The following is a 17475-nucleotide window of genomic DNA, read 5'->3' as shown; positions in this document are numbered from 1 at the left end:
TCAAACAAAAAATAAAATAGCAGGAGAACTTTGCAACCATAGGTCAGCTCTTATGAAATTTCTAGAAGATTTCCTTCAGGCGGAAAACAAACAAACAAACAGCTCAGGTTATGAAATCAGGTTTGTGAGTTCAAGCCCTGGGTGAGGTTCTGCACTCAGAGTGTAGAACCTGCCTGGGATTTTCTGTCGCGTTCTCTCTCTCTCTATCTCTCTCTGCCCCTCCTCTGTTTCTCTCTGTCTCTCTCAAAAATAAATAAACAAATATTAAAAAAAAAACAATTGTAATATCTAATTTGTGGAGTGAAAATAAGTAAGAATATAATATTGTACATTAGTAACACATAAAAGGGAGTATACGTGATCAGACTTAATGTATTCCATGGTCACTGCTTTAACCAGGAGAAACCAAACCACATTGATTTACTTAAAAATCAGTTAAATGTTCAAATTAAACTAGTTAGGAACACTAAAAGAATATACCTAGTTGTAAAATACTACACAAAATAAAGAAGAAAACATAAACAAGGAAGACAGAAAAAAGTACAAAAGTTCAATTAACCTAAAGGGAGACAAAAAAAAGAGGGAAAATTTTTTAAAAAAGTATGACAGATAGAAAGGTGATAATCCTATGAAAAAGTTCAAATATAACATAAATATAATATATATAATTGTAAATATAAATATGAATGGACTAAATATCCAGTTTCAAAGTACAGTTTATTAAAATAATAAAGCGTATATATAGGCTTTCTAACCAAAATGTTCTGAAATGTTGAAAAGTCAAGAACAGAAAAAAAAATATATATATGTATGTGTGTGTGTGTGTGTGTGTGTATATATATATATATATATATATATATATATATCTCACTAAATATTAGCAAAAGAAGCCAGAGTGATTATATTAATATCAGAAAGGAAATTAAGTAGAATAATAAACTAGCAATAAAAACTTCCTACATAATAATACAATTTTCAATTCACCAGTAAGATATAACATTTTAAAAAATGGATGTCTTTGATACCAGTCTCAATTACCAAGAGTTAAAAACTGACATCTACAAGAAAAATAGAATAAGACACCATTTAAATATATTAATATTCTGCTTTCAACAATTTATACATCAAGCATACATCAAAATCAGTAAAATTGAATGTTATTCTAAGCTAGATCTAAAACATACATAAAATATTGAATCTCATAAATGGAAAATACCTATTTGTCTAAAACTGGCACTAAACAATGATGAACAATTATCAATGTGCTGGTCCAAAATGTTGCATTCAATAATTTATTAAGTTCGAATTTATTCAGACCGCAAACTCTGACTCCATTGCAACTAAGTTAGTAATAAATAATAGATAATTAGAAAAAAAACTCCTTTATTCGGAAATTTGAAAATATACTTCTATAGGGGTGCCTGAGTGGCTCAGTCGGTTAAGCGTCTGACTTCAGCTCAGGTCATGATCTCACAGTTGGTGAGTCTGAGCCCTGCATGGGGCTCTGTGCTGACAGCTCAAAGCCTGGAGCCTACTTAGGATTCTGTGTCTCCTTATCTCTCTGCCCCTCCCTTGCTTGTGCGCTGTCTCCCTCCCAAAAATAAATACACATTAAAAAAAAAATGGGGACATTCCTTTCTAATGTCCCCTCTCTCTAAATCTATGAATGAGTCAAAGAGAAATCCTGATAGAAGTTATAAAATTCTGAGAGCTGATTTACAACGAAAAATATTATATATTAAAACATGTGGGATGCAGCTAAAGCATTATTTATGAGGAAATATATAGACTTTAAAAACTACATATGAAGAAAAGATAAAATTAATAGAACACAAACAGAAAGGAAAATTAACAAGAAAAGAAGTAACCAAGGAAGATAAAAAGAGAAAATTAATAAACACTTTCAGTATAGAAATACAAAAGTTCCTTTTTTCTTTAAATGATGCCATAAATTAGACAAACTTTTGGCAATGTAAATTCGGAAAAGATAAACAGCAAATATCATGAGGGATTAAAAAGAAGACTTATGTAAATAAGCTGATATATATACATATATATGTGTGTATATACATATGTTAAACTAAAATTATTGTGGTAGACAGCTCTAAAATAGCTTCTAATTACCCCCTTAGTATTCTTGGTCTTGTGTAATTCCCTCTCCTTTAGTGTGGACTGGACCTAACAATTAGTTTCTAAAAAATTTCAAAACAGCAAAAGGAATGGGATGCCATTTCTGAGAGCAGATTATACAAAAGCCTCCATTTTGCTTTGCCCCTCTTGCTTTCTAGATCTCTGGTGCCATTGGAAAGCCAGCTTCTATGTTGTGAGCTGTGCTATACAGAGAGGTTAATTTGGCAAAAAATTGAAGGAGTTAATCAACAGTCAGTGAAAATCTGAGAACTTCAGGCCAATAGACACTGAGAAACGGGTTCTGAACAAACACTGAGTGAAGTTGTTACAACATTGTCCCCCAGTCAAATCTCAGATAAACTCTTGTGCAAGAGGCACCCAACTGAACTGTACACAGTTTCCAAACTCCCAGAAAGTATAAGATAATAAACACTTTTGTTTTAAATCACTACGTTTGGGATAATTTGTTCTACAGCAACAGATAGAAAAAAATCAAAAATAAAAGTACAAAAAAGAAAATTGCAGGAATCTCAAATGTGTTAAATCTGATAGCACAGAGATGCATAGTGCTAAATGTTAATAGCAAATGATAAGAGTAGATACGTAGACTGGATCCTGCATCATAATAACGGTAATGTGTGTTTGATATTAAAGAACTGAGCAACATTATTTTCCATAAAAATCAGTGAGAAACCCCAAATGACCACCACATCATATTCAGAAGTGCTAAATAAAACTCTACTTTTGTAGTAGATAAAAACTGGTAGTTCTAATAAACATTATTAAATTAACAGAGGCATTTACAAAAATCTTACATCAAGTGTTACATCAAATGGTGAAAGTATTTAAATATTTCAAAGTATTTTAAGATCAGAAACAAAATAAGTATGTCAGTTAGCTAGTCAACATTTACTTTAGACTTAAGCTAGCAAGTAAAAGAAATTAAAAGCAATAAAATCAGTAAAAAATTAAAAGAAATAAAATTGTAATTGTTTTCTAATTGCAAAAGAAAGGTTTTTTTTTATTTATTCAACTACACTTGAATTAAAATATGTATATGTTTACAAGAATTACCATAAAGTGAGTGAACATGCTTGAAGTCAAAATCATAGATATATGTAACATTTGATTAGTAAAAAGTTAGCAATTGACAATATAGAGTCAATTCAACAATAAGAAAAAACAGAAGGAATATTGGCAAAAATATGTGGACACTTTAAAAAGAAGACCTACAAATGGCACATAAACATGTTCATTATCACTTACCCCACTGTTAATCAGAGAACTGTAAATTCAACTCACAATAGCATGTCATTTCACACCAAAAAAAAAAAAAAAAGTAAAAGTCAGACAATATTTTGGGTTATAGATAATGTGCAATCATGAGAACTCCAAACTGTGATAGTATAAACTAGCATAACGATATTAGAAAATATGAGGCACCTGGGTGGCTCAGTCCGTTGAGCATCCGACTTCAGCTCAGGTCATGTTTTCACACTCCATGAGTTCACGCCCCACGTCGGGCTCTGTGCTGACAGCTCGGAGCCGAGAGCCTGCTTTGAATTCTGTGTCTCTCCCTCTCTCTGCCCCTCTCCTGCTCATGCTCTGTCTCTCTCTATCTCAAAAATAAATAAAAAAAATTTTAAAAATTAAGAAAATAAATTGTTATTACTATGGGAATTGACAAAACAATATAGCAATTCTACTCCACAGCAAAAAGAAACAAATATACGAATATTCCTTAGAGCATTTTTCTTGATAACAAAGTATAGGAATCAACCTATATGATTCCTAACACTATAATAGATACATTTTTATGCATAAAATGGAATATTCCACTAGAATCAAAAGGAATACTATAGGATACATACACTTGGATGAATATCTTAATCATGAAATTGATGGACAGACTGAAATCTGAGATGAATTCCTTCAGTAAAGCCCATTTATATGTATTTCAAAAACAGGAAAAATTAAGGATGTATATTAATGGGACACTAATAAGAATTATTAGAAAAATTATGTAGAAAAAAGTCACGCAAATTTAGGAGGTTAAGAAAAAGGCTTGTATTGAGGAACCCATTTGAAGCTCTTAAAATACTGCCAATATTTTATCTCTTAGTCTACTAATGCATGGAAGATGTATCCTTATTTTCATGCCTTAAACTATATGCACATATTTCAGTATATACATTTTACAATGAAAACTTTTACAAACTTTTAAATGAGTTTTTTAAATTTATGAAGTATTAAAAATTTTACCTCATTTTAATTAAAAAATATTTGTTATGGAGCTTCAAAAATGTATTTTCTAGCAAAAACATCTACTTTTTAACCACTGCTGTTAAACAAATAACATCTTTACCATCTCTGAAAAGAAAAAAAAAAGAAAAAAGAAAACCAAAACTGAGGTTTTATTGAAGGCATTCTTCACCATATGAGATATGTCACATAGTATCTTTGAAACTATGTTTGAATTTGTGTGTGTGTGAACTCATTACTTCAAAGAAGATCATTCTCTCTTCTTTAGAGGATTCAGAGGGATCTAGATTTATGCTTTGTTGAAGGGAAAAATACCGGTATTCACATTGTGTTAATATCATAAATGCAAGAAATACACAATCAGAGAGAGAAGAAAGAAGCAATCTCTTTGAGTTTTCTACATAACCCTCTGAATGTCATGCTGACATGCTTTCCTAACAACTGAACTGTGTATGTGTGTGCATGCCTCTGTACATGTGTGCATGTGTGTGTGTGTGTGCGCGCGTGTGTGCGTGCACGTGTATAAAGCTCAGATCTAGGAACTACTCTAGTGCAATTAAAATGCTAACTTCAGAATTGCTTAAACAATAATTGTAATTATCTAGTAAAATTTTAAAGCCAATTTATTTGTCTAAAACGTTTTTGCTGAAACTGTTGTAAAACTCTAAAAGCCAACACACGATTTTTAGATGAGTTCATTTAAATCACTTTATTCTGAAATGCTAATGCCTTAAAAATGTGTAAAATTATTTCTCTATTTTTTTAGCTGAAAAACAATATTTTGAGCTTAGTTATAAACATTTAGGCAAGTTTTCAAATATCCAAATCAATGATCTTTCTTAAAATAGTTCTTCATATGGACAGCATTTATTCAAATTTCTGGTTAAGTTCTATGCAAAATAATAGGTAACATAAAAAAGTGACTATGCCTAATATTCCTCTGAGTGATACATAGTAGACTGGTAGGTCTTGATTTATTTTTTTTTCAAATGTATTTGAGAGGTATTTAATTCCATTATGCTTTTTCAATTATTAAATAATAAACTCTAAAATAGAAGACAAATATATATCTGCATCAAGGTGTAGAATAAAATGGTTTGTATGTCTTCTGCGCACCTAATATTATTTGTAAGATCTTTATACACTGAAGAGAAATACAAATGCTTTGATTTGAGTGTGTTCAATTGGCTGGAGCATAAAAAAGATTCATCCTCTTAATTGAATAAACACAAGTCATATTCTTTACTATTCATATGATGAAAATAACAAAACAGACTTAATTGTGTGTGTGTGTATGTGTATATATACACACACATATATACATACACCTGTATAAACATATATATACACACGAGTGCAAATAAATTCTGTTACAATGTTCCTCATAACAATTACAAAACGTATGAATTATAAATGATGCCTGAAAATTCACAAGGCCATCGCAAAGATGGGTTTGGAGGGAATGTGCTAAAGATTACCAAACGAATTAAATTTACTTTATATTGTATGTAGGAAATGAAATGTATGTAAGAGATATGAATTAATGTATTGAAAAACTGCTAACTAGTTCTGTAATGTTTTCCCTAAATATATGCAAAAATACAAGGTTGATTTTTGGGGTTTAACACTGAGTCTCCTCCAAATTCTCAGATATTGATTTATATAAAATATGGAAGAAATGATGGATACATTTATTACCATCAACCTAATATTACAAGATAATCTAATACAATGGTTGATAGGAAATGTCAATAACGACGAGGCGAATACACAAGAATCATGAAAAATGTTAAATCTTTTATGATGTGAAAAAAATTAAGTATAACAGTATAAAATAAAAACTAGGCTCTGGACAGGGCATTTTTCTAAACAGTTACAAGAATCAATTTTGAGGCACCAGCCTACAATTATTCCTCTCGCCGATCTATTAGTGTCCAATATATATGGAGACAGGACAGTTCAAAATAACTGGTATGAAGTAATGAAGAGTAGAATTGATATAGTATATTCTTACTTTATTTTCCTTTGTAACATTACAGAGAAGCCACTAAATTCATATTAGAGAAAGTTAAAGCACAGAGAAGTTATGCAAGGTGTCGAAATCCACACAGGTACAAAATAACATACACTGGATTCTAAGCCATGCAGTCGGCCTCTAGATCTCACACTATTCTTCAGGTCCAAAATAAGTCTTCTGAAATAATGGAAAGAGTAGAAACACCTCATTTTGAAGTTTCAGACGAAGAAGAAAGACCATAACTATGAAATTTATCTATTATGTCAGCCATGAAATCTTCAAAAAACTGGAAATTTCGTAAGGCAAAAATATACAGCATTTATCAAACAAAACAAGGGAAAGAAAATAACAGGATGAGAAAAGATGAAAGAATGAAATAAGATTACAGATAGACCATATAAAAACAGATTTTCATGACTCAAGATGCAACAGAACATGAGTTAATATATAAAAAAAATTAATCAAATACCTAGCACAAAGTAGTATGCAAGTGGACATTAGCTGGTATAATTACTATAAATCACTGGCCCCAAAAGAAAGCAAATCTGATCCAGATTCTTTGCTTTCAAATTGGCAGAGAACAGCTTGACAATCCTGGTCCTCTACGATAACCAATTTCCCTTTTTATATCTCAATCCTGAGACAGTTTTATCTTCATGACTTTACTTTCAGTACTAGGTTCTGAGGGTCATTTCATACTTAACATGTGCTGATTTTTCTTTTTCTAACCTGCTGTGATGCTTCATTTTTTCAATGAATCTTGAATTAATGAAACTGACCAATCTGATCAAAAGATGCACTGTAAATATGATCTTATCTTTTTATATCCCTTCACTTAATAGGTTTCAATCCTATTCATTCATTCATTTGATACATACATATTGAGCACCTATCAAAGGCCAGACGTACTGTAAGTATGATTTGTTCACTGTGTGTTGCAGTACATTCTAGCATTGGCTATGATGGTAAAGCATATCTTTTAAATTTTTTTTCTTTTTTTTTTCAGTATATGAAATTTATTGTCAAAATGGTTTCCATACAACACCCAGTGCTCATCCCAAACGGTGCCCTCCTCAATACCCGTCACCCACCTTCCCCTCCCTCCCACCCCCCATCAACCCTCAGGTTGTTCACAGTTTTTAACAGTCTCTTAGGCTTTGGCTCTCTCCCACTCTAACCTCTTTTTTTTTTTCCTTCCCCTCCCCCATGGGTTTCTGTTACGTTTCTCAGGATCCACATAAGAGTGAAACCATATGGTATCTGTCTTTCTCTGTATGGCTTATTTCACTTAGCATCACACTCTCCAGTTCCATCCACGTTGCTACAAAGGGCCATATTTGGTTCTTTCTCATTGCCCTGTAGTACTCCATTGCGTATATAAACCACAATTTCTTTAACCATTCATCAGTTGATGGACATTTAGGCTCTTTCCACAATTTGGCTATTGTAGAGAGTGCTGCTATAAACATTGGGGTACAGGTGCCCCTATGCATCAGTACTCCTGTATCGCTTGGGTAAATTCCTAGCAGTGCTATTGCTGGGTCATAGGGTAGGTCTATTTTTAATTTTCTGAGGAACCTCCACACTGTTTTCCAGAGTGGCTGCACCAATTTGCATTCCCACCAACAGTGCAAGAGGGTTCCCGTTTCTCCACATCCTCTCCAGCATCTATAGCCTCCTGATTTGTTCATTTTGGCCACTCTGACTGGCCTGAGGTGATATCTGAGTGTGGTTTTGATTTGTATTTCCCTGATGAGGAGCGACGTTGAGCATCTTTTCATGTGCCTGTTGGCCATCCGGATGTCTTCTTTAGAGAAGTGTCTATTCATGTTTTCGGCCCATTTCTTCACTGGGTTATTTGTTTTTCGGGTGTGGAGTTTGGTGAGCTCTGTATAGATTTTGGATACTAGCCCTTTGTCTGATATGTCATTTGCAAATATCTTTTCCCATTCCGTTGGTTGCCTTTTAGTTTTGTTGATTGTTTCCTTTGCAGTGCAGAAGCTTTTTATCTTCATAAGGTCCCAGTACTTCATTTTTGCTTTTAATTCCCTTGCCTTTGGGGATGTGTCGAGTAAGAGATTGCTATGTCTGAGGTCAGAGAGGTCTTTTCCTGCTTTCTCCTCTAGGGTTTTGATGGTTTCCTGTCTCACATTCAGGTCCTTTATCCATTTTGAGTTTATTTTTGTGAATGGTGTGAGAGGGTGGTCTAGTTTCAACCTTCTGCATCTTGCTGTCCGGTTCTCCCAGCACCATTTGTTAAAGAGACTGTCTTTTTTCCATTGGATGTTCTTTCCTGCTTTGTCAAAGATGAGTTGGCCATACGTTTGTGGGTCTAGTTCTGGGGTTTCTATTCTATTCCATTGGTCTATGTGTCTGTTTTTGTGCCAATACCATGCTGTCTTGATGATGACAGCTTTGTAGTAGAGGCTAAAGTCTGGGATTGTGATGCCTCCTGCTTTGGTCTTCTTCTTCAAAATTACTTTGGCTATTCGGGGCCTTTTGTGGTTCCATATGAATTTTAGAATTGCTTGTTCTAGTTTTGAGAAGAATGCTGGTGCAATTTTGATTGGGATTGCATTGAATGTGTAGATAGCTTTGGGTAGTAGTGACATTTTGACAATATATATTCTTCCAATCCATGAGCAGGGAATGTCTTTCCATTTCTTTATATCTTCTTCAATTTCCTTCATAAGCTTTCTATAGTTTTCAGCATACAGATCTTTTACATCTTTGGTTAGATTTATTCCTAGGTATTTTATGCTTCTTGGTGCAATTGTGAATGGGATCAGTTTCTTTATTTGTCTTTCTGTTGCTTCATTGTTAGTATATAAGAATGCAATTGATTTCTGAACATTGATTTTGTATCCTGCAACTTTGCTGAATTCATGTATCAGTTCTAGCAGACTTTTGGTGGAGTCTATCGGATTTTCCATGTATAATATCATGTCATCTGCAAAAAGTGAAAGCTTGACTTCATCTTTGCCAATATTGATGCCTTTGATTTCCTTTTGTTGTCTGATTGTTGATGCTAGAACTTCCAACCTATGTTAAACAGCAGTGGTGAGAGTGGGCATCCCTGTCGTGTTCCTGATCTCAGGGAAAAAGCTCTCAGTTTATTCCCATTGAGGATGATGTTAGCTGTGGGCTTTTCATAAATGGCTTTTATGATGTTTAACTATGTTCCTTCTATCCCGACTTTCTCAAGGGTTTTTATTAAGAAAGGGTGCTGGATTTTGTCAAAGGCCTTTTCTGCATTGATTGACAGGATCATATCGTTCTTCTCTTTTCTTTTATTAATGTGATGTATCACGTTGATTGATTTGTGAATGTTGAACCAGCCCTGCATCCCAGGAATGAATCCCACTTGATCATGGTGAATAATTCTTTTTATATGCTGTTGAATTCGATTTGCTAGGATCTTATTGAGAATTTGTGCATCCATATTCATCAGGGATATTGGCCTGTAGTTCTCTTTTTTTGCTGGGTCTCTGTCTCGTTTGGGAATCAAAGTAATACTGGCTTCACAGAATGAGTCTGGAAGTTTTCCTTCCATTTCGATTTCTTGGAATAGCTTGAGAAGGATAGGTATTATCTCTGCTTTAAATGTCTGGTAGAACTCCCCTGGGAAGCCATCTGGTCCTGGACTCTTATTTCTTGGGAGATTTTTGATAACCAATTCAATTTCTTCGCTGGTTGTGGGTCTGTTCAAGCTTTCTATTTCCTACTGATTGAGTTTTGGAAGAGTGTGGGTGTTTAGGAATTTGTCCATTTCTTCCAGGTTGTCCAATTTGTTGGCATATAATTTTTCATTGTATTCCCTGATAATTGTTTGTATCTCTGAGGGATTGGTTGTAATATTTCCATTTTCATTCATGATTTTATGTATTTGGGTCATCTCTCTTTTCTTTTTGAGAAGCCTGGCTAGATGTTTGTCAATTTTGTTTATTTTTTCAAAAAACCAACTCTTGGTTTCGTTGATCTGCTCTACAGTTTTTTTTAGATTCTATATTGTTTATTTCTGCTCTGATCTTTATTATTTCTCTTCTTCTGCTGGGTTTAGGCTGCCTTTGCTGTTCTGCCTCTATTTCCTTTAGGTGTGCTGTTAGATTTTGTATTTGGGATTTTTCTTGTTTCTTGAGATAGGCCTGGGTTGCAATGTATTTTCCTCTCAGGACTGCCTTCGCTGCGTCCCAAAGCGTTTGGATTGTTGTATTTTCATTTTCGTTTGTTTCCATATATTTTTTAATTTCTTCTCTAATTGCCTGGTTGACCCACTCATTCTTTAGTAGGGTGTTCTTTACCCTCCATGCTTTTGGAGGTTTTCCAGACTTTTTCCTGTGGTTGATTTCAAGCTTCATAGCATTGTGGTCTGAAAGTATGCATGGTATAATTTCAGTTCTTGTATACTTATGAAGAGCTGTTTTGTGACCCAGTATATGATCTATCTTGGAGAATGTTCCATGTGCACTCGAGAAGAAAGTATATTCTGTTGCTTTGGGATGCAGAATTCTAAATATATCTGTCAAGTCCATCTGATCCAATGTATCATTCAGGGCCCTTGTTTCTTTATTGACCGTGTGTCTAGATGATGTATCCATTTCTGTAAGTGGAGTGTTAAAGTCCCCTGCAATGACCACATTCTTATCAATAAGGTTGCTTATGTTTACGAGTAATTGTTTTATATATTTGCAGGCTCCAGTATTCGGCGCATAGACATTTATAATTGTTAGCTCTTCCTGATGGATAGACCCTGTAATTATTATATAATGCCCTTCTTCATCTCTTGTAACAGCCTTTAATTTAAAGTCTAGTTTGTCTGATGTAAGTATGGCTACTCCAGCTTTCTTTTGGCTTCCAGTAGCATGATAAATAGTTCTCCATCCCCTCACTCTCAATCTAAAGGTGTCCTCCGGTCTAAAATGAGTCTCTTTTATTGTTTATTTCTGCTCTTTTAGACAGCAAAATGAGTCTCTTTTAGACAGCAAATAGATGGGTCTTGTTTTTTTATCCATTCTGATACCCTATGTCTTTTGGTTGGCGCATTTAATCCATTTACATTCAGTGTTATTATAGAAAGATACGGGTTTAGCGTCATTGTGATGTCTGTATGTTTTATGCTTGTAGCGATGTCTCTGGTACATTGTCTCACAGGATTCCCCTTAGGATCTCTTGTAGGGCTGGTTTAGTGGTGACGAATTCCTTCAGTTTTTGTTTGTTTGGGAAGACCTTTATCTCTCCTTCTATTCTAAATGAGAGACTTGCTGGATCAAGGATTCTCGGCTGCATATTTTTTCTGTTCATCACATTGAAGATCTCCTGCCATGCCTTTCTGGCCTGCCAAGTTTCAAAAGAGAGATCAGTCACGAGTCTTATAGGTCTGCCTTTATATGTTAGGACATGTTTATCCCTTGCTGCTTTCAGAATTTTCTCTTTATCCTTGTATTTTGCCAGTTTCACTATGATATGTCGTGCAGAAGATTGATTCAAGTTACGTCTGAAGGGAGTTCTCTGTGCCTCTTGGATTTCAATGCCTTTTTCCTTCCCCAGTTCAGGGAAGTTCTCAGCTATTATTTCTTCAAGTACACCTTCAGCACCTTTCCCTCTCTCTTCCTCCTCTGGGATACCAATTATGCGTATATTATTTCTCTTTAGTGCATCACTTAGTTCTCTAATTTTCCCCTCATACTCCTGGATTTTTTTATCTCTCTTTTTCTCAGCTTCCTCTTTTTCCATAATTTTATCTTCTAGTTCACCTATTCTCTCCTCTCCCTCTTCAATCTGAGCCGTGGACGTTTCTATTTTATTTTGCATCTCGTTTAAAGCGTTTTTCAGCTCCTCGTGACTGTTCCTTAGTCCCTTGATCTCTGTAGCAAGAGATTCTCTGCTGTCTTCTATACTATTTTCAAGCCCAGCGATTAATTTTATGACTATTATTCTAAATTCACTTTCTGTTATATGATTTAAATCCTTTTTGATCAATTCATTAGCTGTTGTTATTTCCTGGAGATTCTTTTGAGAGGAATTCTTCCGTTTGGTCATTTTGGATAGTCCCTGGAGTGGTGCGGACCTGCAGGGCACTTCCCCTGTGCTGTCTTGAAAAACTTGCGTTGGTGGGCAGGGCCACAGTCAGAAGTGATGTGTTCCCCCAGCCCACCGCTGGGGCCACAGTCAGACTGGTGTGTGCCTTCTCTTCCCCTCTCCTAGGGATGGGATTCACTGTGGGGTGGCGTGGCCCGTCTGGGCTACTTGCACACTGCCAGGCTTGTGGTGCTGGGGATCTGGCGTATTAGTTGGGGTGGGTAGGCAATGTGCATGGGGGCAGGAGGGGCAGGCTTAGCTTGCTTCTCCTTAGGTGATCCACTTCAGGAGGGGCTCTGTGGCAGCGGGAGGGAGTCAGACCCACTGCTGGAGGGGTGGCTCCGCAGAAGCACAGCTTTGGGTGTTTGTGCGGAGCAAGCAATTTCCCTGGCAGGAACTGGTTCCCTTTGGGATTTTGGCTGGGGGATGGGCGAGGGAGATGGCGCTGGCGAGTGCCTTTGTTTCCCGCCAAGCTGAGTTCTGTCATCTGGGGCTCAGCAACTCTCCCTCCCGTTGTCCTCCAGCCCTCCTGTTCTCCGAGCAGAGCTGTTAGCTTATAACCTTCCAGATGTCAAGTCCTGCTTGCTGTTGGAACACACTCCGTAGGGCCTCTCTGCTTTTGCAAGCCAGACTTGAGGGCTCTGCTTGGCCTGCGGTCTGCCCACCGCCCTGACTCCCTCCTGCCAGTCTGTGGAGCGCTCACTGCCTCTCCGCCCTTCCTACCCTCTTCCGTGGGCCTCTCGTCTGCGCTTGGCTCCAGAGACTCCATTCTGCTAATCCTCTGGCGGTTTTCTTGGTTATTTAGGCAGGTGTAGGGGAATCTAAGTGATCAGCAGGACACACAGTGAGCCCAGTGTCCTCCTATGCCACCATCTTCCTAGTAACCTTTAAATTTTTTTTAATGTTTGTTTATTTCTGAGAGGGGAAGAGAGTATGAGTGGCAGAGGGGAAGAGAAAGAGGGAGTCACAGAATCTGAAGCAGACGCCAGGGTCCACACTGTCAGCACAGAGCCCGATGTGGGGTTCAAACTCACATACTGTGAAATCGTGGCCTGAGCCCAAGTTGGATGTTCAACCGACTGAGTCACCCACGTGCCCCCAGTGGTGAAGTATATCTGAACTGAAAAAGAAATTCTGAATGCAAATGGAAAAATTCACAATAATCTGAAGGTAAAGACTGAGAAAGGTAATGAGACTCAGACACTATACCATGAAATATTATCAATTATAGGAAGTAAACATAAAACAAAGGGAGAAACAAATCACATTTCAATAAGGACTGAATAAATATCAATGTGACCTTACAAATCTCTTCACAAATGAGAAATCTGTGAAACAATGTCTACAAGGTACGTTTGGAGAAAGTTTTGTGATTTCAGATTATCAGGACTTGCCAAGTTGTAATTCGTAAATATTTGTTATTCAAAATAAAGTCTTCTTACCTATTTAAGGTTTCAAGAAAACACAATTCAAGTGACTCTTCTAAAAGGTAGATAAACTGAGTATTTTTAAATCCACTTGCAGGAAAAATCAAAATTAATAACTTAAGAATGTAAAAGAAACCATTGTATCAAAACAATTAAAATTAAAAATAAGTTGAGGGGAGCTTTGGTGGCTTATTGGGTTAAGCAACCAACTCTTGATTTCAGCTCAGGTCATGATCTCATGGTTCATGAATTCGAGCCCCACATTGGGCTCTATGCTGGCAGCGCAGAGCCTGCTAGGGATTCTCTGTCTCCTCTCTCTACCCCTACCCCTGTCCTCTCTCTCTCTCTCTCTCTCAAAATAAATAAATAAACTTTAAAAATAAAAATTAAATTAAATAAAAAAAATTAGAAAAATAGTATTCATCAAGTTAGAAATCTGAATGTAAATGTCAATAATTATCATTTATTGAATTTAGTTTGAATGAAAAATCCAAATTATAGTAGTAGAGACACAATCAACAGGAGTGGGAAATTATACTAACAACGACATAGTCATCATGATATATTACATAATACTAGCATATATTAAAAATAAATATTTTGGTTTATTCCAATTGTAAATTACAGGCTACAGTTAAAGTAATTATTTTGAATACTTAATTCATTAATAAAATTTTAAATAGATCTCATACAGATTTTAAAATATGAGAAAGGTAAAAGGAAAGCCTATCATAATCTTTATAGAAAAGGAGTAAAAAAATGAAATGTATAAAAAGAAAAATTGAAATGTGTTTCAGTAATAGGACTATGAGTTATCTCAATAAATGAGTTATATCAATACATGTAGTTTATTATCTCCCATTTTATATATTCACTGGGGTGTGGGTGGCTCAGTCACTTAAGCATCCCATGACTATTGGCTTCGGCTCAGGTCATGATCTCACAGTTCATGAGATCAAGCACCACCTCGGGCTCTGCACTGACGGTGCAGAGCCTGTCTGGGATTCTTTCTCTCCCTCTCTCCCAGCCTTTTCCCTGCTCAGAGGTGCATACATGCTCTCTCTCTCTCTTTCTCAAAATAAATGAATAAACATTTAAAAACCACTGATAGAAAAATTGATATAAATAGGCTATGGAAAGGAAATGAAAAAGACCATCACATATGAAGAATTGTTAACTTTACTGCTAATTAAAGAAACACAAATTAAAATAGCAAGGAAACACTATTTTCAACTGTCACATTGGAAAATAATGTGTTTAAACATTATCTAATTATTTGATGGGATATTTTACATATATTACATTAGTTATTTATTACAAATAAATCCTTTCTATACAGAAAACTGTAACCTGTACAAAGAACAGAAATGAATTCATATGTTCAAAGAACCCAGCTATATACATATACATATATATATATATATATATATATATATATAAAACCTACTTTTGAACCAAACTAAAATATATATATATATATATACACACACACATATATATATGTATATGTGTATGTATATATATATATATATATATATATATATAACCTACTTTTGAATCAAAAGTAGGTTATATTGTCATAATGTACAAGAAGAGAATAATACTTTGAATGGTTAAAGTATAGGTTTATAAGAAAAAAACATGGCAAGGCTAAAGGTGATTTATCTGTAGAACTTCATGGCAAGTATCTTTCAGTCTGTTATACACAAGTGAATTTTATCCCTAATCTTTAATCCTCTAGATATATGGAAGAAAATATGTCCTTCATTTTTAGACCATTTGTAAGTAAGTATATTAATCCAGTTTTGTTACGGCTCCAATCCTAAAGCTCCTACTTTGGTTGTTTGTTATTTGTCCCCTATTTATTCTATCATGCCGAGAAACCATCTGACAATCACCTTTTTTTCTTGAAAATATTGTATCATGCTGAAAGCATTACAAAAATGAAACTATTACAAATGAGCTCCAACAAATATTCCAGTAAATTGAACACTTAGTATATAAAAGCCTTTGATTGCAGATGAATCAATCTAATATCAAACTATCTTCAAGTAAAAAGGTAGAGAATGGGTTTAAATAGTTAAAATATACAGATTTAGGTTGGTTTTACATAGCAGGATCCAGCTCATTATCCATCTACTGCTCTCATGATCTATCATCTGTTAGCTCTGTGGTATAATATGTAGGCTTGGTTCTCTCAGCAGGCTTTCTAGATAGATTCACCACCACCACACTCACACACACACACACACACACACACATTCACTAGGGCTGCATAGTTTTTATATCTCCTGATCAAAGAAAAGTAGAAGTCCTCTTATAATTAATTCATTTTATTCCCCCAAATAGAACTCTGACCCAATATGCCCAACAAATCAATCACTGTTCACAAAGAAGGCTGGCTTAGGTCAAGTGACCCCTGTATAAAGGGCTGTAATGACTTAACTCCGGTCCTACCTGAGTTACAGAAAGGAAGAAAACACCAAAGGAAACTTATGTGAGGCAGAAAAATAACCCCTTAGAAACAGCTTTTTATTTATTTTTGGTGGCCAAGACTCTAAAAGGTCAAAATGAATACACTGTTTCATTCTTAGGGTTTTCTCAAGAAACTTAGACTGTACTTTTCTCAGACAGGTAGAGGAAACCATTGGACATTTCTTGTTCTGGCCCTTCTTCTTCTTCCCTGAGATAAGTGTGGAAACATGTCCTAGGTGAACTTTGAGGTCCTGCTTCAGGTCACTACTTCATAATTATCCTGAATATTCCAGATATTCTCTATCTCATTAACTAATATATGTATTTCTCCTGTCTTCTTATCTAAGGACATATGTTGCTAAAGACAGGGAATAATCATATTTTCTTTGATATATTTTGGTTTCTTGAGAAGAGATCATGTTGGTAAATTATAAACAATTTATCCCCAGGAGGCCTTGTCTACTGCTTATTAAGAAGCATGGGTTTAAGAAGATCAATGCTTTGAGCATAGTTCAACATGTTTCCTTTTACCTTCACTGTTCCAGAAGATCAAGGGAATTTTTCTGCAGTATTCATGGTTAGTACCTGCTCGAGTTCCTACAGCATTTGTGTACGATATACCTTTCTGAGCAAAGATGGAACATTTATCCTTTTCTCCCTATTTGATCCCTCCAGAATTTGAAAACTGTGAAAATAACTATTATTAAATGGCTGATTACTTGCGCCCTATGGGCCTAATTTGGGGAACCACCTGAAACACCACTTCCTGAAATGAGACATAAACTTTGAACTAAACTGACCTATTCTCAGGGCTTAGAGACTGGTTCAAGGAGATATGGAGAAATATGCCAACTCAGGACAGGTTCAAACCTTACTTATATCCAATGGCCCAATATGTCAAAATATTCCACAAATCTTTGAACAAATTCCTTGGGCCCCTGAGGTCACTGACTTAACTTCATTGTCGGTTCATTCAAGTTTGAAACAATGGCTACAAACTGGATCTTAGATCATTGCCTGCATATGGATTATAGGACTTGGTACGATAAACCTCTTTAGATTTGTACTTTCTAGGTTACGATGCGC

Source organism: Panthera tigris, chromosome B1 (genome assembly GCF_018350195.1).
Source record: "Panthera tigris isolate Pti1 chromosome B1, P.tigris_Pti1_mat1.1, whole genome shotgun sequence".
NCBI classification, from domain to species: Eukaryota; Metazoa; Chordata; class Mammalia; order Carnivora; family Felidae; genus Panthera; species Panthera tigris.
The sequence above is the reverse complement of the archived record's forward strand: the minus strand, read 5'-3'. Positions refer to the sequence as shown.